We start from the raw sequence: 23,893 nt of genomic DNA, 5'->3' as shown, positions 1-23,893 counted from the left end.
TTTTGTTCGGACGGACATGTTTTGTTCGCATTCCTCATTATACTCTTAGTTAAACGGACAGGTCCATTGATGGTATGGACCGTAAGGTTATCGTCTTTTATCTCGGAATCTGTATAATTTTCTTTCATGATGTTGATCGATGATCCCGAGTCAGCGATACACCTTAATATTCTTTTATTAATGGTAATGTTTATATAGGGTCCTCCTCGGTTTCTTCCGAGGCGGCTTGATAAAAATTTACGTCCATCTTTGTTTGGCCACTCTGGCTCTCCCTCCCTCTTTTAGTATGTTGGCTGGGTCCACTCCCACTAGCTTGGTTTTGAGATATTTGCTGATTGAATGGATTCTGAGCCCTACCTTGATTCAAGGAATTTTTTAACACATTGTATAATCCAGGATTTTGGGAATTTTGATTTTGATTTGTTCGATTAGTCTGACCTGTTCCAGATGAACTCTGAGTTTGATTGTGATAGTTAGTAGTATTATAATTTGGATAATAGTTTCCAACATTCTTTCGACTTGATTGAGACGATTTCGATTGATCTTTATTTGTACCTGAATCTGTTGTACTAGCTTCGTACAATCCTTCTTCTTGTGCTGCCTTCTTAAGATTAGACAATGTGGTAATATCTTTTCTTGCTAAGGTCATGAACATTCTGTCAGGAAGTTTTCGAGTAATGACATCTTTAATTGTGTTGTTCAAAGCGTTTTTATAAATGACATTATTTTCTGGTATGTTTTCTAAGTTTAGCTTATTGTTTATTAATAATGCTTTTATCTCTAATTCTTCTATAAACTTACGAAGACTGCCGTTGAATCTGGTGGTGTATAGTTGTCGTAAGAGTTCTTCATATGGTGTGTGATTTTTGAAATCGTTGATCAGCGCCGTCTTCAGTTCGAGCCACGTGTTGGGTTGTATCATTTGCGATATGCGTTCTGCCTCTCCTGACAGTTGGATCTCGGTCGCTCCGAATAGGATCCTTTGTTGGCGAAGATCTTCAGTTGGATATAATCCGCATACATACTCGATTCGTTTGATAAATGAGCTTAGCTGTCCAGATGAACCGTCATAGGCAGGTATTTGTCTGATCGACAGCAGTGCCTGGTTCAAGTGGATTTCGCTCAATGATAGTGGTGGTAACGCCATGTTGTTGGTGTTGATTGGGTTTTGTTTTGTTTTCAGTAGTTTTTAACTTTATTTTGGTTCACTTGTAAGTTTTTTGATTTTGTATTTAGTGTTTCACTGTTCTTGGTGGATCACTATCTCCGCTTACTTCAGTTCGCTTAATTTTTGTTTTTTCAAATCGTATGTGCTCGTAACACATAGGTTCTTTGGCGGATTTCACAATTTTATTAACGATTCCGGGATTACGTGATCACAGTAATTAGAAATTACACAAGCTGACCATTACCGAAATATAGGAGTTAATTTTAAACGAAATCCTACCGGCTGCGCCAGTTAAATATCCGCAACTCGAAATTTAGTTTTTAAAAAAGATTTTATTTTTAGTACTTAATTTCTTTATGTCACAAGATTGGTTGAATTCCCCGACTTAACTTTACGTCTGCTTGTCTCAAACGGAACTGATCTCTCTGCTGCTGGCTAGTTTCCATGAGCCCTTCTCTTGGAACTCCCGACTCTGGCTTCGGGCGTTGCTTTCCTCGGCTGCATCTTCGTGTCGGTGGCGTACGTGCCTGGATCGATATTTGGGGATGCGTCGGCTTTGATGAAAGGCATCCACTGCTGGCGATCGGTGTTGCATTACATGACGGAGCTAGGAATGTGATACTCCTTGGTTTTATGTCTAGCTTTGATTGGTCCTCATGAGTGGCGTGATTCTAAAGAATCGATTTCTCGAGAGTGGCGTGATTCTAATGTTGATGAAACAATGTGGTCCATTGTTTATATTATGGGGGGGCCCTAGCTTGGAGTATGGGAAGAAACAGTTATTGATTCTTGACTGGGGTCCTGTTACTTGTGTGGATGGGGTGGATGAATTGTACATAAACATAATGTGTATGGGATGTGGGGAATTATGGATATGTCACTATATGTATCTACCTACGTATTTATGGCAAACAACAAATGTGATTTTTGAATAAAAATTTAAATGAAACTCAACTTTTATCTGTCTCTCAATTAAGCAGCTAATGTATTTTCCATTCGACAAGATCGACAAGGAGCCCCCACCGTGGGGAAGGCAGCAATGCTCCTGCGACTCCTTGAGCCATAAGGTGTGTGGCGGTGGGAGAGGTGCGTAAAGTTTGCCAAGGAAGGAATTAGCGAGAAACTTTCGAGCGAGCACAAAAGTTCATTGCCGTAAAATGCGTATCCATGTTTCTAGCCATGTTTTCTTAGCTAAACGGAAATAGTTTTCTCCCCCCCTTCCAGTCCGCATTCTGGTGGGTTTCCCCCTTTTCAATACACGATAAACAGAATCAAGGGGGTACGCCTCGCCTCCTGAGGAGGCCTCCACAATTTCTCACTTGCCTGCCACAACTTTCGGGGCAAGCTGCTGCTGACCAAAGGCTGCATATTGTTACGACGTTCGACTCTCGGCTCAGAACTTTTTTGCAATGGCTTCAATAAATTCGTCAACTTGCTACATTTATTGCCAGCCGAACACAGAATTTAAATGGAAAAACAATTTGCAAAACAATTTACACAAATGTTTCTGGAGTTGCGTGCAACAATATGTAGCAGCCTCATTCTTTGCACAAGGTCTAGGAGGCTCTGGGCCAGGGAGAGCCTTCCGAGAGTTTGGCTTTTGTTTCATTTTTTTAATGAAAATATTCATGATATTCGGAGCGACTTTATTGCCTACATATTGCCAAAGCATATTGAAAACTTCTTTACTCAATTTCATTCAAGTAAAAGCCAATTTTTAGTTGTTACTGCTGCTGTTTCGATTATGAAATGCCTGGGAAAGTTGAGCGTTCTCTGCCAGAGAACAGCTCCTGGAGCTGCAGGAGGAGGAATGCAGATGGGTGCTGCATCCTTTCTGTTCCGCCTGCCACTGATACTTGTTACTGCCTCCCATGTCCTCGCTTGTCGAGTGTACATATTTGCTAGATTTTTGTATAGACCGGATAGGACAGGATATCGTATGTCAATTAGCAAGGATTTCAGACTTTCCCTTCCAGCCAGAGTTGATTTGCTCCCACCTTCGGAATGATATCAAAGAAGAGGCCGTTCGGGAGGGAAACAGTCGAAACACTCGCTATATTTATAGTAATTAAATATGCATTCAATCAAAGGATTAATTGAACATTCAATTAATTAGAATTTATATTTGATTTATGTACATAACCCCAATGGGTGGGAGGGGCGCTGCGGAAGCCCAACGGCATTTAAATCTATGACATCTCCGGTTTAATAAAGTGATTATCAGATATTTACAACGGTTTAAGCTTTAATTTGTAGGCACCCCCCTCTATAATAGGATTATCTTCAAAATTATGTTTTAATAGGGAATCTGACTTGTGTTTTTGCCTGCACTGAAAAGTAGGATCTATAAAAATGATGATTTAATGATAATAGCTTCAATCTGCGCATGAAGAATACTTATGTGTGTAAAAAGATGTGGGCAAGCTGTGGGGAACTGCAGTAAAAGAAGATCAACAGCAGAGTAAGAGCAGATCTAAAGCAGAGCAACAGCAGTAACAGCAATGTAACAGCATATAAACACCAGTAAAAGCAGATCAACAGCAGAGTAAGAGCAGATCAACAGCAGAGCAACAGCAGTGTAACAGCAGTGTAACAGCATGTCAACAGCAGTAACAGCAGATCAACAGCAGAGTAATATCAGACAAACAGCAGAGCAACAGCAGTAACAGCAGTGTAACAGGATGTCAACAGCAGTAACAGCAGATCAACAGCAGAGTAATAGAAGACAAACAGCAGAGCAACAGCAGTAACAGCAGTATAACAGCAGAGTAAACGCATAGCAACAGCATTAAAAGCAGTAACAGCAGATCAACAGCAGAGTAACAGCTGGAGAGCACAGCAGAGGAACACCAGTAAAAAGAGAATCGCTGCCAGACGTAACTTTCAGCAGCAGTAGAACTCAGAGATCAAGGCGTAAAATTAAAACTAATTGTTCTTTCACTTACCAGTATACCGCGATTTATTATTATCAATAACCTATGTTTGTAATATCTTACATGTATGATTTAAGAAAATCCACCATTCTGTGAATTTCAAGCAAAGTTCAAGGCACTGGTTTTGAGTCGCTTTTGCTTGTGTTTTTGGAACATAGGTAGTACCCAGTGGCAGGCGCCTTCTGCTGTAGTTACGTAATTAGCAGAAATAACAGCAAGGAGACGAACCAGCATCCTGCAGCAGTTTTGCGTTAGGTACTTAGCGGTTCTTGGGGGGTTTTTGGTTTAGTTTTTTTCGTGTTTTTTATTTGCTGCTTTAAGCCTAATTTAACGGTTCTGCAGACAAACAGCGCGAATGCCAGCAGCGGCAGCCATTTTGTTTATGCCTGCAGCCACAGCCACACACACACACACACACACACACACACACAAACAAGTCGGGAGCACTTAAAGGACTCGAGCATGTAAACAGGAGAGGGGTGGTGGAGTGCTTGAACATGGCCCACTTTCCAATTAATGCAAAATATTGTAGCGCGAAATACTACAACTACCATATGTGTACCATAGTAAGGGGGGTGGGGGTGAAGGGTGGAGAGTACCCAGGCGGTTGCTTTGTTGGCTGCTGTCCGCCGTGCGTTTCGCTGCACCCCAGCGGAGGACTCCCCAAAAAGAGAAAATACAAAACCTTGACAGTGTCAACGGGGCTTGCAATGTCGGAAGCGAGCGACCACCAGTGGGGTGTAGCCTGTGTGCTGCTCAAAGGAAAAATACACCAAAAATGCTCGTACATTCTGAATTTTAGAAATTAAACATTTGTTAATAGGTTAGGTTAATAGCGCTTTAGGCACAACTTTTGGCAGAGTTACAAATCAAGGCTGAAGGGTTGAGTGAAAGAATCCATTAACTGATTCAATCAATGGAGACACGCCTGCATCGATGATACGCCATTCAAGCAATCATTGTCCTCGCATCCTGAACTGTAATTAAATGCTGTCAAGGACCCTCCCTCTGAACGTTGAACGAACCGAAACGAAGCCAAAGTGCACCGAAGCGCCAAACTTCATTAATTTGCAAGCAGAAGGGGAAACAACGTTGGCAGAAATTTTGGCTCTTTCAAAAATGTGTGGATGTGCAGTGGGAATGTGGAGCAGCAGATAGCAGTGTCTAGCAGATAAACTTGAAGGCTGTCGCCTGGGAGTAGTCCTGGGTAATCTACGGCGAATAGGTCATGCAAATCTCGCACGACAATATGTTAAAAAGAAAAAACAATGAAAGAGTCCTCCTCCCTGTGGATCTCATGGGAAAGAAGGTGGCAACACTTTCCGCCCTCAGAATGAGAGAAGCCAGACTGTGGAAAGCATCCGCGGTTGGGCACTCGGGAATCCTGATGAGACTCCCGCAATTACCAGAGAGGACAGATTACTGTATCCCCAGTGATCACCTCTCGACGCCCTTCCAGGTATCAATCCCATCTAGGGAGGACTGGGAGATGGGCGAACCAGGACCTGCAAATGCGGTCCACTTCTACACTGATGGCTCAAAGCTAGACGGCCGCGTGGGAGGCGGAGTCTACTGCAGCGAGCTGAACATCAGTCATTGCTTCAGGCTCCCGGATCACTGTAGTGTGTTCCAAGCGGAGGTTGAAGGTTCGATCGTCTCCAAACTACTTCTAGATACGCACTTAGTGTGCGTCTTCTCGGACAGCCAAGCAGCTATCAAAACTCTAGGCTCAATATCGTCGAACTCAGCGACTGTAAATGACTGCCGCAGGTCTCTGCACGAGATCGCAGAGCAGTTAGATCTCTTCCTTATATGGGTCCCCGGCCACAGGGACATCGAGGGGAATGACGCCGCCGACGAGCTAGCCAGGCAGGGTACTACGATTCCTCTCCTATCGGAGAGGGAGCAAGTAGCGATGCCCTTGGCTACGTGCAGGCTCCTAACGCACGAATTGTTCGAGCAAAATGCCAATAGGAGATGGCAGCAAACCGTTTCCTGTAAAGTCTCAAGATTGATATGGCCATATCGATCGAAGAAGCGCTCAGCAGAGCTGTATAAACTCAGCAGAGCACAGTGCTCTGCAGTTACTAGAGCCATTACGTGACACTGGCAGATCGGCACTCACGCCTCTAGACTGTCAATCCCTCATAACGACTTCTGCAGGAGTTGTCGCGACGAGGAGGAGGAGGAATCGGTCCCCCACTTCTTCTGCCACTGCCCAGCCCTTGGAAATCGTCGTCTTCGTATTCTCGGGGCCGCTTTCCTCACGGACATTTCGGACCTGTCCGTAATCAAACCAGGGACCTTGTCCAAATACATCCAAGCCACCGGATGGGACTGCCCTTAACCTGCAGTAGTATGCTCTCACGGTTCGGGCAACGCGAAGGGGCACATGCCCATGCGGCAACACAACGGACCTTTTATAGGTCCAAGTGAGCTTGGGGGCGGGAATCTCTTAAAATCCGCAGACCGGAACTCCGCCTCGGCGCACAGAGTCGGACCAGTCGAGAATCCACCACCAGAGTGGACCAGAGTTGGAATTACTCCACCATTAATGGAAAATTAGTTGCTGCAGAGTGCCCGGCAATACGAGAAATGCGACAACTTCATCTGGCAGCCGGGAAGGCGGGGGCTGGGAAGCTCTGAGTTATTTTTGTTGGACATTAAAAGTACGAATAAAAGTCGAACTCAATAGAAAACAAGTACGAGGGCGGCACTAGAAGTTCCGTGGGGGGAAGACTGAAAATTTAATGAAAATGGATGCCAGAAAATCGAGAGCAAGCCATCAAACTAGTACAAACGATATTCTGAAGAATGCATCTACTATATTTCGAATCAATATTTGATCTGTGATAGCACCAATCAACCCTCGAATGGATGGGAATAGGGGGATGGATTTTCGGTTTAGGCTCCAGCTCCAGCGAGTGGAGCCGTAACCATGACACGACTCCCTTCCTGCCACATGCATACCAACCATACCATATTGTTGCTGTTGCGTGGTGGTGTCTCTGTTCTCTTGGATGCATGAATGATTTGGTGCGGTGCGGTGCGGCAGCTGTAATGACACCAGAAAACCATTGAAATAATTCTAGCAGAAATTTTGGTGAGCACAAAACATTTTCCATGAAATGGTGATGGTGTTTGTTTTTTTTTTTGTGTCGCTCAGTTTACATTCCAGCGTCGAGTGGACAAATAGTTTCGCTGTGAAAAAATATCCCCAACGAAGCATTTATATATGTATGTATTTTTTTATAAAAAATAAAGCGACATAATTAATAAATGCGCTTAAATGCGCCAAGAACTATGCAAAAGTGTTGTGCCATACACATTTGTAGAAGTGAAAGCTAAAAAGTGCTCGTTGGAATAATGCGGAACACATTAAGGATTCATTGCCTCCTCCTGATGCTCCTGGCTGCCGTTGTGGCCCAGCAAACCCACATTAAGCTGGAGCAGGGCGATCTAATTGGCGTGAGTACTCCGAAGCGATCAAGTGTGAAGTGATGCCAACCATCCATCGATTTCAGCTCAAGGTCCTTCCGGATGGGACACGTAGCACTGTCTATGCCTTTCTGGGAATCCCCTATGCCCAGCCGCCCGTGGCCGAACTGCGTTTTGCGGTAAGTAATGTTTAAATCCAAAAACTGAGGCAAATGGAGGTGAAGTATCTAAAAATGTTCTCGTATATTGCATAAAGCCCGCCAAGCCGAGCCTCAACTGGAATCGCACTCTCCAGGCCATGGCCATGCGGCCCATTTGCCCCCAACTCTCGAACACCATCTACGATGAGGGCTCGGATGCAGGGGTCGCCGGCGGTGGCGGCATTCCCAGAGCCGCGCAGACGGATGAGTATTGCCTGTACTTGAACATTTGGACACCGGAGACGGGGCTGCGGTACGGAAAACTGCCCAGAGCGGTGATCATCACGGGCGAGGATCGTGGTGGCTACGATTGGCCTCGGAATCGCATCAATGGCCTGGACCTGGCAGCGGAGGGAATCGTCGTGATTATTGTGCAGTATCGGAACAACATCTACGGCTGGCTGGGATTAGGGGAGGGGCATCGCCAGCTGCCGGGAAACTACGGACTCACCGATGTGTGGCTGGCCATCAGATGGATTCAAAGAAACGCCGATGCGTTCGGGGGCAATCCGGACCAGATCACCCTACTGGGCCATGGCAGTGGAGGAGCAGCTCTGGTTCTGGCCAGTGCTCTGGAAGAGTCCAATCTGGTGAAGCAATTGGTGCTCATGTCGCCCGGCCCCGTGCTGCGCTCCCTGGGCTCTGGGCATGATCAGCGCATCATGGAAACGGGCCGAGTTCTGATCCAGAAACTGGGCTGCCAGTTCGAAGAAGCCCAGCGCCGGCAACTGCTCGGCTGCTTGCGGAGGACGAGCCAGGAGGATTTGCTGAGAGCCTACGAGAGTGTCTACAACCATGGCAACGGCAGTTACCAGCTCGGGGTTGTCTTGTGGAGAGGATTGGAGGAGCGACTCCACAATCAGACGCTCCCTCCAGTGCTCCTAGGAATCACCTCGAATGAGGGCGCCTTCCTGCAGGACTACTGGCTGGATGTGGCCCGAGAGGGCCAACTGGCGCTGCAGGAGTACATCAATCACACAGTGATGCCCAATGTCCTGCGCTCTCTGGAGGCGGGCAGCGATGAGAACGGTTCGCAGATGGCAGCCATTAAGTGGCGCTACTTCAACGGAGTGCCCGAGAGGGGGGGAAGTGTCGTCCATCTGTTGAATGAAATGCAGCGACTCCTGTCAGAGTCCCTCTACGAGCTGCCATTCTTCCGTCTCTTGGACATGCTCAATGGTTCCACCAGCTACGCCTATATCTTCGACCAGTCCCATGCGATGGACATGAGGGGCAGAAAGAACCTCTTTGCGGGTGCCTCGCACAGCTCCGACTTGCCCCTGCTCCTGGGGCCATGTCTGTTCCAGCAAATAGCCCGACGTCGCTTCACTGGCGAGGAGGAGCAGCTCTGCAGGAAGCTGCGAGGAGCCTTTGCCAACTTCGTGAAGAGCGGCAACCCCACGCCAGGCAGAATCTACGATGCCTGGCTGCCCTACAATCGCCAGAATCCCTTCATCTACAGCTTGGGCGAGCAACAGGCGAAGCCCATCCAGTCTGGGGGCTTGGACGAAGCCGAAATCGATAAACTGCTGAGAGGGGACACGGCAGCGGGCATCGACCGCAGCCTGTCACGGACGAATCGCCACGACACGTACAGAGCCGGTCTCTCCAACTCCTAAACGTCCAGCAACCAACAGGATTCCAGGTTTTCCGGTCACTTGCAGCGCGTCTATGGGTTCTGGCAGGTGCTGCTACCTCTTGAAAAGGACAATGAATTCCGCGGTGGGACATTGGGGCAGAGGGTGCGTCTCTTGGAGGCCCACGCGGATGCAGCGCACTATCGGCAGGGCTTCTATGCAATGTTGGGCTTGGTCTGTCTGCTTCTGGATTGTCTCTGTCTCTGCGTCTATCTGCTGAAACGCAATCCGGATCCGCTGGGAAGACGAAACGCATCGTCGGGGTCGGACTGATAATGCTTATGACACAAGTGGTTTCGTTGGACGACCATCTTTGGCGGTAGAAAGGATGGACAGGCGACCTCGGGCATTGCCAGTGTCGAGTCCTGGCGCAAAGGTGGTCGTGCAGCGAAACGTGAGCGAGGCGAGGGCGAGGCTGAACGCGAGCGAAGGGAGCAGCCTCTCCACCAACGTGCCCGACGTCCCAGACAATTACAGCCGTACGACTTCAAGGCTACCCCCGCTGCTGGAGGAGCAGGAGCTGGAGCAGGAAGTGGGACTGTTGAGGACTCCTGGATCCTGTCCCCAGCAAATTCGAGCCAAATCTGGCTGTTAAGAACTGGCAATACCAGTTGACTTGTGATAAGTTCTAAAAGTAACCAACAAATCTTAGCTGTAGTCTATCCACTTATATTTTCAATGTATATATTTGTGCGTAATTAAATAAATATAAAACACGTTTCAAATTTGAATTTTAATTTCAATTGTGAACTGATTAAAAGCGGCAAATAAGTGTTGTGAAATGGCATTTTATCAGCTGTGTTGCTATCGACAGAAACTCTTCACTAGCGCTACAGCTGTTCGCTATTCGATATATATATCGATTACTTGACTACACGTGCGCGCTTACAATTTTCGTATTATTTATATCAATTTCGACTAAAAAGCGTTCAGAAATTCCATTAAAATGGGTTCTAAAAGGCCGCTGGACGTCCACATGTTCCCCTCGGACCTGGAGTTTGCTGTTTTCACCGACCAGGAGATACGAAAGCTGAGCGTCGTAAAGGTGATAACTGGCATCGCCTTCGATGCCTTGGGTCATCCCATGCCAGGTGGTCTGTATGATATACGCATGGGTTCGTACGGACGCTGCATAGTTCCATGTGGGACGTGCCTGAAGATGCAGGACTGTCCCGGCCACATGGGCCACATAGAGCTGGGCACTCTCGTCTACAATCCCTTCTTCATTAAGCTGGTTCAGCGCCTGCTCTGCATATTCTGTTTGCATTGCTTCAAGTTGCAAATGAAAGGTGAGGGATAATGAATGATGGAGACCATAGTATCGTATGGATCTAACCACTTTTCCTTATAGATCACGAATGTGAGATTATTATGCTTCAACTGCGACTCATCGATGCCGGATACATTATTGAGGCGCAGGAGCTGGAGATCTTCAAATCGGAAATCGTCTGCCAGAACAGCGAGGAGCTGATCAAGCTGGATAATGGCCGTCCATCCCCGCATCGCTGCCATGCATGAGCTGCTCTTGAAAATTGGAACGGAACCCACCCATTCTACGAAGTCCACCTGTTCCTTACGCACGGCCGTCACACATTATGCCCTGCAGCGGCCCGGCAAGAAATGCAGACACTGCAATAAGTCAATGCGCTATGTGCGGTACATGCATCGGCGATTGGTCTTCTACGTGACCATAGCAGACATAAAAGAGACAAATCGAGTACATCGAGTACTTAGTCGCTAATCAACCAACCAATTTCCTCCTGCAGCCTCGGTGATGGCGCTGAGACCGGTGGCCAGAAAAACGTAATCTTCGCAGATGAGTGCCGTCGCTATCTGAGGCAAATATATGCCAACTATCCCGAACTGCTGAGGCTTTTGATGCCCGTTCTGAGCAACACGGATGCAGCAGATTCCGGGTACTCCCCGGTGGATATGTTCTTCATGGACACCATACCAGTGACGGCGCCTCGCGCCCGTCCCACGAATGTAGTCAACGACATGGTCAAGGGGAATCTCCAGACGGACATCTACGTCAACATCATCGAGCACAACAACGTCTTGAATGTGGTGCTGAGGCATATGAGGGGCAATCAGGAGAAGCTCACGGAGCATGCATTGGCCGCCTACCAGGATATGAAGGGATCGAATGCCCACGAGAAGCTGTACAATGCTTGGCTGTCCCTGCAGACATCAGTCGATGTCCTGCTCGATGTGAATATGTCGAGGGAAGTGCAGTCTGCCGAGGGCCTGAAGCAGATTCTGGAGAAGAAGGATGGTCTCATCAGAAAGCATATGATGGGAAAGAGAGTCAACTATGCCGCACGTACTGTCATCACGCCCGATCCCAATATAGACGTGGACGAGATCGGCATACCCGACATCTTTGCCCGAAAGCTCTCCTACCCCATCCCCGTAACCGAGTGGAATGTGACGGATCTACGCAAAATGGTAATGATCGTGGTAAGGACGTCCATCCCGATGCGAACTACATACAGGATAGCAATGGGTTCACCACCTACATACCCGCGGACAATGCAGCCAAGCGAGCCAGCATGGCCAAGCTGCTGCTGTCCAATCCCAAGGACGGCGTTAAGATTGTCCATCGTCACGTGCTCAACGGAGATTGTCTGCTGCTCAATCGTCAACCCTCGCTGCACAAGCCGTCCATCAAGGCACGGATTTTGCGCGGCGAGAAGACCTTCCGCCTCCACTACTCGAATTGCAAGGCATACAACGCCGATTTCGATGGCGACGAGATGAATGCCCACTATCCGCAGAGCGAGGTGGCCCGAGCGGAGGCCTACAATCTGGTGAATGTGGCCAGAAATTACCTGGTGCCAAAGGATGGCACTCCCCTGGGTGGCCTCATTCAGGATCACGTCATCTCGGGCGTGAAGCTGTCTATTCGCGGACGATTCTTTAACCGCGAGGACTACCAGCAACTGGTCTTCCAGGGGCTCTCGAACTTGAAGGGAGACGTCAAGCTGCTGCCCCCAGCCCTGATCAAGCCGGCCATGCTCTGGTCTGGTAAGCAGGTCCTGTTCACCATTATTATAAACCTGATTCCCGACGGCTATGAGCTGGTCAATTTAGATTCGTTTGCCAAGATCGGCGGCAAGGTAAGTGGATCAGTTCGAATACTTTTCTCAGTTCTAAAATGATTCCTACTCTCACAAAGAACTGGAACGTAGCACGTCCTCGGCCAGCACTGCATGGCAGCAATCCTCAGGAACATGAGCTGAGCGAGAGCCAGGTGCAAATAAGGAGAGGCGAGCTGCTGGTCGGTGTTCTGGATAAGCAGCAGTACGGCGCGACCACTTTTGGCCTCATTTACTGCATGTACGAGCTTTACGGTGGCGATGTGTCCACCCGCCTGCTCACAGCCTTCACTAAGGTCTTCACATTCTTTCTGCAACTGGAGGGCTTTAATCTGGGTGTCAAGGACATTCTGGTTACTGGCGAGGCAGATCGCAAGAGACGACTGATCATACAGGAGTGTCGTGACGTGGGAAACAGTGCCGTTGCCGCAGCCTTGGAGCTGGACGATGTCCCGCCCCACGATGAGCTGGCCGAGCAAATAGAGGAGGCCTATGTGAAGGATCCGAAATTCCGAGTGCTGCTCGATCGCAAATACAAATCACTGCTAGACGGCTTCACCAATGATATCAACAAGTATGCCGGGAATATTCTTCCTGCACGGGAGCTTCATTGACAATTGTGATTTCCTTCCAGAACTTGCTTGCCTGGTGGCCTCATCACCAAGTTCCCCTTAAACAATCTGCAGCTGATGGTGCTGTCTGGTGCCAAGGGATCCATGGTTAACACCATGCAAATCTCCTGCCTTCTCGGGCAGATTGAGTTGGAAGGCAAAAGACCGCCCTTGATGATATCGGGCAAGTCTCTGCCAAGCTTCACTTCCTTTGAGACGTCACCCAAGTCGGGTGGCTTCATCGATGGGCGATTTATGACCGGCATACAGCCGCAGGACTTTTTCTTTCATTGCATGGCAGGTCGTGAGGTAAGATTTGGATCTTTCCGTGCCCCACATTGTGGATATTGAATCACTCTCCAATTTCAGGGTCTAATTGATACTGCAGTGAAGACATCTGGAGGGCTTGACTGTCCACTATGATCTCACTGTCCGTGATAGCGATAACAGTGTCGTGCAGTTCCTCTACGGCGAGGACGGTCTGGATATTCTCAAATCAAAGTTCTTCAACGAAAAGTTCTGTGCGGACTTCCTCACCCAAAATGCTTCAGCCATCTTGCGGCCCAGCCTGCTGCAGGTGATGAAGGATGAGGAGGGTCTGGCCAAAGTGCTGCGCCATGAGAAGCACATACGGAGCTGGGAGAAAAAGAAACCAGCCAAATTGCGGGCCGCTTTCACTCATTTCTCTGAGGAGCTGCGCGAGGAGGTAGAGGTCAAGCGGCCCAATGAGATCAATGCGAAAACAGGACGGAGTCGCTTCGACGAAGGTCTGCTTAAATTGTGCAAGAAGGCCGATGCCGAGGACAAGGCCTTGTATCGCAAGAAGTACGCTCCTTGTCCCGACCCATCAGTGGCCGTCTACAAGCAAGATCTTTACTACGGCAGCGTCTCGGAGAGGACGCGCAAACTCATCGATGACCATGCGCGCAAACAGCCAAGCCAGAAGGACACGATAGGCGACATAATGCGTATGAAGAGCATCAAAGCATTGGCCGCGCCGGGAGAACCCGTAGGCTTGATGGCCGCCCAATCGATTGGAGAGTCCTCCACACAGATGACGCTGAACACTTTCCATTTTGCCGGTCGTGGTGAGATGAACGTAACTCTGGGTATTCCCCGGCTTCGAGAGATTCTCATGCTGGCCTCTTCGAACATAAAGACGCCCTCCATGGACATACCCATCAGGCCGGGACAGCAAGCTCAAGCCGAAAAGTTGCGCATAGCCCTGAATTGTGTGACTCTGGCCAATCTCTTGGAGTGTAAGAATTCGAGTAAGCTTTCAAGAAATATCTTATTTATGTAAAATTTCCCATTCGCAGCCGTCCACATCAGCACCAGTCTGAGCTTGGAGCCGGAACGAGCCTACGAGTATGAGCTGCGCTTCCAGTTCCTGCCCAGAGAGGTCTACAAAGAGGACTATGGTGTGCGACCAAAGCGGATGATTAAGTACATGCACCAGACCTACTTCAAGCAGCTAATTCGGGCCATCCTCAAAGTTTCCAATGCCAAAAAAACATCGAAAATGTGAGTACAGGAGTAGTTCTGGAAGAGTAGCCCTTTGACCGCAAAAACATTCATTTTCTAGAATCGAAATCGATGACAAAAAAGTGGGCGAAAACAATAAGGACGAAGATAACGATCTGGACAACGCAGATTATATGGGTCCGAACAAAAGCCTTGCTGACAACGATGAAGATTCATCGGATGATGGCGTAAACAAAGAACTTATATGTCGGCCATTTCAGCGCCCTAATATCGTGATACTTTTCTTTAGGGCGATGACGACACCACAGGACTGAAGTTGAAGCAACGCAAAACAGATGAAAAGGACTACGATGATCCAGACGATGTTGAAGAACTACACGATGCTAATGGTTAGTATTCCCAATAAATATTCACCATTAAAGTTCTTACTTTTCTATTACGTCCGCCAACAGACGACGATGAGGAGCAAGAGGAGGAGCAAGACGACGAGGAGAACAGAGGAGAAAGCAACGAGAGCGCCGATGTAGATGACAAGTCGGTGGAGAAACTTCTTAGCAACCAAATGGTGAAGGACTACACATTTGACAAGGAGAATCATCTGTGGTGCAAGGTTAAACTGCAATTGAGTGTTCGCTACCAGAAGCCCGATATGACCTCCATTATACGTGAGCTGGCAGCCAAGAGTGTAGTCCACCAGGTGCCGCACATTAAGCGAGCCATCATCTACAAGGGCAACGACGATGAGCAACTCCTGAAGACGGATGGCATCAATATGGGTGAAATGTTCCATCACAAAATGGTATTGGATGTGAATCGGTGGTACTCCAATGATATTCATGCCATAGCGCGCACTTACGGCATTGAGGCAGCGTCTCAAGTCATTGTCAAGGAGGTTAGCAACGTGTTCAAGGTGTACGGCATTACAGTGGATCGTCGGCACCTGTCGCTGATAGCTGATTACATGACCTTTGATGGAACCTTCCAACCTCTGTCGCGCAAGGGCATGGAGCACTCTTCCTCTCCTCTCCAGCAAATGTCTTTCGAATCGAGTTTGCAATTCTTAAAGAGCGCCGCCGGCTTCGGCAGGTCGGATGACCTCAATTCCCCTTCAAGTAGCTTGATGGTCGGCCTCCCTGTGCGCAATGGTACGGGGCTTTTGACTTGTTGACGAAAATATGTTAATAGAAAAGTTTCTTCATACTAGACATATTTCAAATAAAATATACAACAAAAATTCAAATATTCGCGATAGCACATAAACCGATAATTCTACAATCGAAGAGATTGCCCATCTCTATGAAACAGCTGTTCTCATTTGTTGACAAAAAGTTGATTTAATTAAACTTACGGAAAAAACGTTGTTTAACACTGGTATGGCGCGTACCTAAAATTGTTTGCGGAAGGAAAAAATTAACATATTTCAAGACGTTCGCTGATAGTTTTAATCAAAAAGACATTTTCCGAAGCTTCTGGGGGCGCCCCACACGCCTACGAAGACGGCGCGAAGAAATTCCCAAAGCTTCATCAATTAAGTCGAAAAACCTGGAATTTACTGCATGGCGTTCCGGAATAACTCTTAAAACGGCTCTTGGAACTCCGTCTGGACCCTGAGAAGCATGGCAAGCATAGGAAAGACAAGGATGGCCACGGAGTAGACGGGAGTTAAAATTCGCATGGAAACGCTGAAAAAAAGGGAAGGAGAAGCTAAATCCGCCATGCGGGTAGGAGTAAAGATGGCGGCAAAAACGGCTCCGCAGCTTTTGGCTTCTAAACTGCTGTGCAAGAAACCAAACTTGTCGACGAACGTGTCGACAAACATGTCCACGAACACGACAACAAGCATGACGTGAGTACGAAAAACGGAAGTAACCTAAAAATCATCGTTAACAAGTATTATGAGGGGCATAAAGGCCCATACATTGTTTGTATCGACAAAATGAGTGCGAATAATGCCAGAATTGCTATAAACCAGTTTGATCTATCCGATCTGCTGCTGAAACAGGGCATTAGCGATATCGAGGAGGTTGCTAGAATGGGCTATGGCAGGTGCAAGATTGTGTGCGGGTCGGCGGAGTGTGCAAACGGGCTAGTGGAAAACAGTGTTTTCGCTGCTCAAGGGTACTCAACCCGAATCTTTAGGCACTTCGTCCAAAAAGCAGGGTTCATTTTTGGGATCCCCGGGCACTACTCGGAGGAACAGCTAGCGGAGCTTGTAACCTCGGATATCCCAATTGAGGAGATAGAGCATCGGGGGAACGTGTACCTACTGGCAGGGTGAAACTCTGGTTCAGAGGAGAGCAGTTACCAACCAAAATCAATTTTCTATATTCTAAAGTAGAAGTGAAACCTTTTGTTCAGCTTATTCAATGTTTCAGGTGTTTTAGGTTTGGCCATCTGGCGCAACATTGCAAGAGTGGAGCGAAATGTTTCAAATGCGGACAAGATCACAGCAAAGATATTATCTGCTCAGGGCTGGTCTGTGCTAACTGCAAGGGGAACATGCTGCCACCCTCCCGCAGTGTGAGGCCAGGAAAAAAGCGTACGCCATTCAAAAGTGTATGACACTGGAAAACCTAACTAGAGCTGAGGTCAAGGCTAGATATCCGATCCTTTTTGATAGAACTTCCCCCAACCTAAGGCATCAAGGGGAATTTCCTAGACCCAGTTGGCAATCTAACCGCTCCCCTGAATTCTTAAATAACAGCTTAGAGTCCGCCAGGGAAATTCATTCTGTCACCTCTTTCGCGGAAGTGACCAAATCCAATAGGGTTGCCGCCCGGAACGCAGAGGCGGCCAAGGCAGCAGCCAACATGGCAGAGTGGAAGAACTCAATAAACTCAGACTGCGTCCAAATGAGCGAGAAATTTGTTAGATCTTCATCCGTGGCATCTTCTCTGGCCCAGGATAAGCTAAACGCACTAGGAGCCAAACTCACAGCGTTCCTGATTGATCCAAACAACATCATTAAAGGGGGTTCTTTAGCGAATAAATTTATTAAGGAAATTAGAGAATTTGTCAATGCTTCCAACGCAGAACTAGATAGGCGTCAGATTGCCCAAGGGATGGCAGTTGGTTCTCAAAACATCCAACAATGAAGATTCTTCAGCTAAATATTCAAAGTCTGACACACAACAACAACAAACAGCTCCTCTCAATGTTCCTAGACAAGAACGCAATATATATTGCCATCCTCTCAGAGATTTGGGTGCTGAACAACGCGGACTGCAGCATTTTAGACTATAACTTTTTCTGCAGGCCCAGAGAGGACGGCTACGGCGGGGTTGGCATCTACGTCAGGAAAAACATTCAATTCAGCATTTTAAAAATAGAGAACGACTTGGAAATTTTAGGAATAAAAACATTAAACCTCAAGAGCAATTTCAATATTTTTAGCATATATGCACCGCCATCAACAACAGTTTCACAGTTTAAATCGGGCACAAAAAAGTTTTTCGAATTCGCGGCTTCGCTTGACATACCCTCAATAGTGGGCGGGGACTTCAACGCTAGGTCTTCTATATGGGGAAGTCCGATCTGTGATCGCAAGGGTCGGAGAATTGAGAATTCCACCCGGGAGGCCGGATTTATCTGCCTAAACGACGGTTCGCAGACCTTCTCCAGGAGCCCAACTCAATTCTCCGTTCTTGACCTTTCTTTTTCAAACTACAGAAATGGAACTATTAACTGGCAAGTCCTCAAAACAAAAATTACGAACAGCAACCACTTCCCAATTGTATTATCAGTGCAAGGCCTAAATGCCCCCTCCAAGGCAAGAAGATCCTTCACAACAGAATAGCCCGGATTCTGGGTGCAAGTGATTTCTCAAATCTGGAGGAGCTCAATGAAAAAGTGAAATCCCTGCTTAAAAAACACGGTCACATTCCCAAGCAAGAACAAGTACGTTGCTAAGAAATGGTGGAACGAGGAAACGGAAAAACTTTTTCGCGTGAGAAACGCTTGCAGGCAAAAATTCTACCTCACCAAAAAATTGGCTGATGCCAGAGCAACCTTAGAAGCTGACAAAAATCTACAAAATCACGTAAAAAATCTTAGAAAGCGCAACTTTTCCAAGTTTTTAGAAGAGGTCTCCTCATCGCCCTCTATGTGGAGCAGGGTGAAGAACATCAAAAAATACGGTCAAATCAAAAATGTAGGGAACAAATGGACGAACGAAGATGAAAAAAACTTTCTCAATATGGTTAAAGTAACCCCATCCGCGTCAAACAGTAGGCCCCCTAAGAAAATTCCTGCCCTTTTGTTAGGACCAGACGACCCGGAACCCCTGGAACTGGAAGAATTCCTGGCCTTCCTAAAAACCAGGAACCCCAATTCGGCTAGAGGCCCTGATGGCATCTCGTTCAGGATGCTTCAAAAGCTACCAAGTGGGAAAAAACAAGACATTTTTGAAATTATAAATAAAGTATGGCTGAGTGGCGTCATCCCTGAAGTCTGGCGCAGGATAAAAGTGGTACCCATCCCCAAGAAGAATGCAGACCCTACTTCCTTCCAAAACCATAGGCCGATTTATTTGATTAACACGCTGTTTAAATCCATAGAGGGGTTGATAAAGTTGAAGTTGGACGAGCACATAGCAAACTGTGACCTGCTGCCGGTCAGGTCCTATGCCTTGAGGAGAAACAGGTCCACGGCTCTTTGCATCAACGACCTTATCAACAAAGTTCTAGCGCTGAAGGCGAGGGGTTGTCAGGTTGTCGCAGCTTACCTAGATTTACAAAGAGCGTTCGACTGCGTAAGAGTGGACACACTCGAGCACAGGATGAGGGATATGCGGTTCAATACAAGCCTCACGGCTTGGATCTCCAGCTTCCTTAACAGACGAATTCTCATAAAGGGCAAAAGCGAAGTAGAGGTGAACAGAGGTGTTAGCCAGGGTAGCTGTCTCAGCCCAACCCTTTTTAACCTTTACACAGCCGAACTACATGATATTAACAGTCATAACTGCTTACTGTTTCAGTATGCTGATGACTTTTTCATAGTTTGTTTTCATAAAGACGTATCCATTGCGAAAGGGGTGCTGGAAGACAGTATAGATAAGTTCAAAGAAAAATGCAATAGGCTAAACCTGTCATTCAATCCGGTGAAGTCTAAAGTGATTTACTTCAACAATCGTAGAGCTGCGCTAAATATCTCGCATCAAGGAGTTGAGATCAGACAAAACCTAATCAAATACCTAGGCAGGACTATCTCAGCAAACAACTCAGCCTCTGGTCACATTGATCTGGCCATCTCGGAATCGAACAGAAACTGTGCGTTTCTCAGATTACTCAGTGGGTGTCACTATGGTGTCAGCCCAAAAAGAGGGCTTATATTTTACAAGGCATTTGTCAGAAGTAGGCTAGAGTACGCGTGCTCATCATTCTGCAACCTGTCCAAATCTGCCTTGGCCAAAATCAAATCCCACTGCAACCATCACCTCAGAAAGTCGCTGGGTCTGATAATCTGCACTCCCGTTCCTATCATATATCACATGGCAGGAGAACTTCCCCCGGACTACAGGATGAGATTCCTGGCGGCGAAAGAGTTGGTTAAGGGGTTTGCATTTAATCTCCCAGCAAGTGAAACAGTGTCAGCAAATAGGGATTTAAACACGGGCTACGCTAAGGCGTATCGGGAGCTTGGCAGCATAATAGACAGAGTTGAGGTTTTCGAGAACACAGCTTCATTTTGCACTAAAATTAGCTCCGACTTAGAATTTTTCAAGGGTTCTGCACCCAACAAGCACGCTATAGACCAGGCAGGTATCATGCTGCTCCACGGGGAAAAGAAGGATCAGCTGACAAAGGGTGGTTTTGAAATCTATTACACGGATGGGTCAGTCGCAGATGGGCATTCCAGCGCCGCTTTCCTGCACGATAGGACAGGTTTTTTAGATAGCTATTACACGCACAAAACCCTTTCCTCGTTGTCCGCCGAGCTCCTTGCTATCGAGAAGGCATTAGGCTATGCTATTTTGTACAATTTTCCTCGTGTCGCGCTCCTGACAGACAGCAGAAACGGGGCCCTCATTCTGGCGAAGAAAATTCAGGATAACTCTATCGCCTACAAAATCAGAGAAAAGATCCAACAAAATCCACATCTAAGAACTGTAGAGGTTCACTACATTCCCGGACACGCTAACATCCCTCAGAACACTTCAGTTGACGCAGCAGCCAAAGAAGCTCACAGACGAGGAAAATACCCAGTGGTTAAATGGAACCTTAAAGACGCTATGTGCGAAATACACAGAATTTTAAAAGCAGAATGGGAGAGAGAATACGCCGAGTTTGCTAGTATCAAGCACCGAGGTTACTGCTCGCTTTTCCCCTCAACATCATCCAAACCGTGGTTCCTAAATAAAACTAAGCTTAAAGCCATTGACGCTAAAAGAATCAACAGACTGCTTAGTGGTAACGCATTCGATAGCACACTCTCGCCAAAATCACTAACCATACAGTATACTGTAGAACCAAAGGGGTCAATTGACCCCTCTCGAACTAGTTCTGCGCTGTTTACCGCGCAACTAGCTACGCAACTAGTTACGCGGGAAGCGAACGCGGACCAGGTCTTCGTCGACTACAATGTACTAGTTCTGCAACTAGTTACGCGGGAAGCGAACGCGGACCAGGTCTGCGTCGACTACAATGTACTAGTTCTGCAACTAGTTACGCGGGAAGCGAACGCGGACCAGTCGAAAAAGAACCCAAAAACGAAGCCGCCTTCGGTTTGTTTTTGAAGGCGGCAAGCAACCGCAATTCCGTGGAGTTACAGTGCCCACTCAGCTAGTTTTTACCGAGCCACGACATGCAATAAGCACCGAAATAGTAAGTTAATCGTGATATTTTACTGTAGTTGCGCTCGTGGAATGAAAGAGACAAGAATTTACACAAACAAAATGCATTTGTTTTCCTCGTTTGCTTTGTGCGTTGATTTTGTTCACTTCTGTACAACATCTAATCGCTGGAAGAGTCTTTTGTGTAAACATTTATTAAAAAAGTGGAAAAGAATTAATAAATAAATCAAATTAATATAAACAGGTACGTGCAAATATATACATATATACATACATACATATATACAAATATATATTATATATTTGAAATAAAATGATGAGCAAAAGGCATTTGCGTAGACTCCGTAAGAGTGAAAGGGAAGCTAACATTGCAAAGTTAGCGTTGTGCAGGAAAGATAACAGATAACAGCAATAAAATCGATTCTCCAGCCAGCTGGCGAGGAAATTGAGTGAGGAAATTGTTCTAGCTTATAACGTCGATGGGGTCCAAGGGAAGAAGGCCCTTAGGACCCACAAAGAATTTTTTTGCAGCTTTGCTAGGTAAAATACCATTTACACTTCTAGAGATTTAAAAATTTTTCATATAAATTAAAACAAATATTAATTACAGAATGTATTCCGCCTGGCGATGAGCCCCCCGAAAACACTGTGCGGAAGGCAATGCAAAGGATGAAGAAAAGGGTGTTTAAGAAGAAGTGTCTTGCCAAAAACCAGGAGTAGGCTAAGCATCATATAATTAAAAATTATTCGTTATAATGAAAGACATTGTGTTTTTATTTTTGTATTATTCCAGACTGCCAGATTGACTACTACCATTAGTCAGTTCGGAATTAGTTACTGGTAACTAGGTCAGAGCTAGCTACAGGTAATCGAAGGGTAGTCGAGTGGGAAACTAGTTGCTGACTTTCTACTGGTAACTAGTTCGGTAACTACCTCTTGAGCAACTAGCTACGGGTAATCGAAGGGTAATCGAGCGGGAACCAGGGGTGGTTCCGCCCTAGGACATGCATGTGTTAAATTCTCCGCTGAAATACATTGCGGGTAATCGATCTGGAACCAGGGAGGTGAGAATGGTACCTAGTGCGGCACCAGTGCGGAACTAGTTGCCTGGTACTAGAGGGTATATAGATCTGCCAGTTCATACAACGAAAGCGTCACACACTGGCTAGCGCGTTCAGTACCCCAGAGTGACGTCATCATGAGAGAGAGCGCAGAGAGAACATCTTTGCATGTGTTAGTACACACGCAATATGTTTCGACAAAAATATGTGATTGTATTCTTTTTCAGATTTTTTGAACTCTCTCAGGTCTGGTTCATGATGCAATTATACAAGGTGGTCTCGTCGGGAGCCGAAGTTCCTTCGTGTTGTCCCTTATCGTCAGTGCATGCTTGCTTGTTGATGATGAAGGTTGTTCACGGACGAATTTTTTGATATATTCTTAGCCCTTATGTCCCGACAACAACAAAATTATAAAAAGCATATAAAAAAAATACCACAGAATGAGAAGTAATCTTTATATATTATGTAAAAGAACATTTTAATATAACTAAAAATGTTGAAGAAAAATTATTAATGGCTGCATAAAATTTAAATATTAATATATCAGTAAAATCATTTTATTTTAAAATTTTAAAACCCTCGGGCCTGTTAAGGGTTATCAACATCAACATATACCGTCTCACTCACACTCACTATACTATGTGCCCTTCACTCGCACTTATTGCTAGCATACGTTAAGGGACTAACTTTTGCCGACGAGACCACCTTGTATAATTGCATCATGATACAACAGATGTAGATATCGAGTAACCGGGTATCGACATCGAGTAGGCTATATTCTGAATTGTCATTTGGAATCCTTCATTTTAATTTGTCGTTTCAACAAAAGTGGTTCCTGCTCCTCAAAAAATTGTGCAAGAAGAAAAACAATCAACATGTAAGAAAAAGTGCGCATTAATTAATTGTATTTTCCAACAGGCCATTTATTTGAATTTATTGAAAAGCAAAGCAAATTTTCTTCCCATCGAATCAGAACTCAGAGCCACACAAAACACAATTCGCAAACAGTTTTCAAGTGCCAAAATCAGGAAAAAAAAGAGCGGTCATCGAAACAGATTCAAAGCCACAAATAACAAATTGGTTGAAACCCCAAGCAAAGTTCCTTCCCATCGAATCAAAATCAGAACTCAGAGCCACACAAAACACAATTCGCAAACATTTTTCAAGTGTCAAAATCAATTTCAATTGCAAAACACACAACAGAAAGAAGAACAGCCAGAACCATCGAAGATTTTCTAATCAAATTCCATTGTAACACAAAATCAAGGTCTCATTTTGAATACTATGGGAGCAACCGCAGCTCAGGCTTACGTCGCCGTTCGCGCTCGCGTTCTCACTCGCAATCCCGCTCCATATCGCCTTCAGGAGAACGCAACCGCTCTAGGCGCCAGTCAAAGGACCGTCAGGTATTTGAATGCGATGCGTATGAATTATTCTTGATATTTTTTCACGTGCGTATTTCATAGATTGGA

General features: G+C 46.3%; 1 protein-coding gene, 1 long non-coding RNA gene and 2 pseudogenes across 4 annotated transcripts in view; 3 read left to right on the top strand and 1 right to left on the bottom strand.

The window, feature by feature from the left end:
- LOC117190511 (lamin-C-like) overlaps positions 1–23,893 on the bottom strand; it is a 128,072-nt gene that overhangs the window by 64,800 nt on the left and 39,379 nt on the right. The window lies entirely within an intron of this gene.
- On the top strand, positions 7,273–9,671 carry LOC117190516 (annotated as a pseudogene).
- Positions 10,308–15,867, top strand: LOC117190515 (annotated as a pseudogene).
- On the top strand, positions 23,221–23,449 carry LOC117190517. Of its 2 annotated transcripts, none has more exons than XR_004473715.1 (2): positions 23,221–23,298; positions 23,395–23,449. It is a non-coding gene; the product is annotated as an uncharacterized LOC117190517 (long non-coding RNA). The 2 variants fall into 2 exon arrangements; XR_004473714.1 differs by having other exon boundaries at positions 23,224–23,308.

This window comes from Drosophila miranda (assembly GCF_003369915.1).
Source record: "Drosophila miranda strain MSH22 chromosome Y unlocalized genomic scaffold, D.miranda_PacBio2.1 Contig_Y1_pilon, whole genome shotgun sequence".
NCBI classification, from domain to species: Eukaryota; Metazoa; Arthropoda; class Insecta; order Diptera; family Drosophilidae; genus Drosophila; species Drosophila miranda.
Note: the sequence above shows the minus strand (reverse complement) of the source record. Positions and strands in the feature narration are given on the sequence as shown.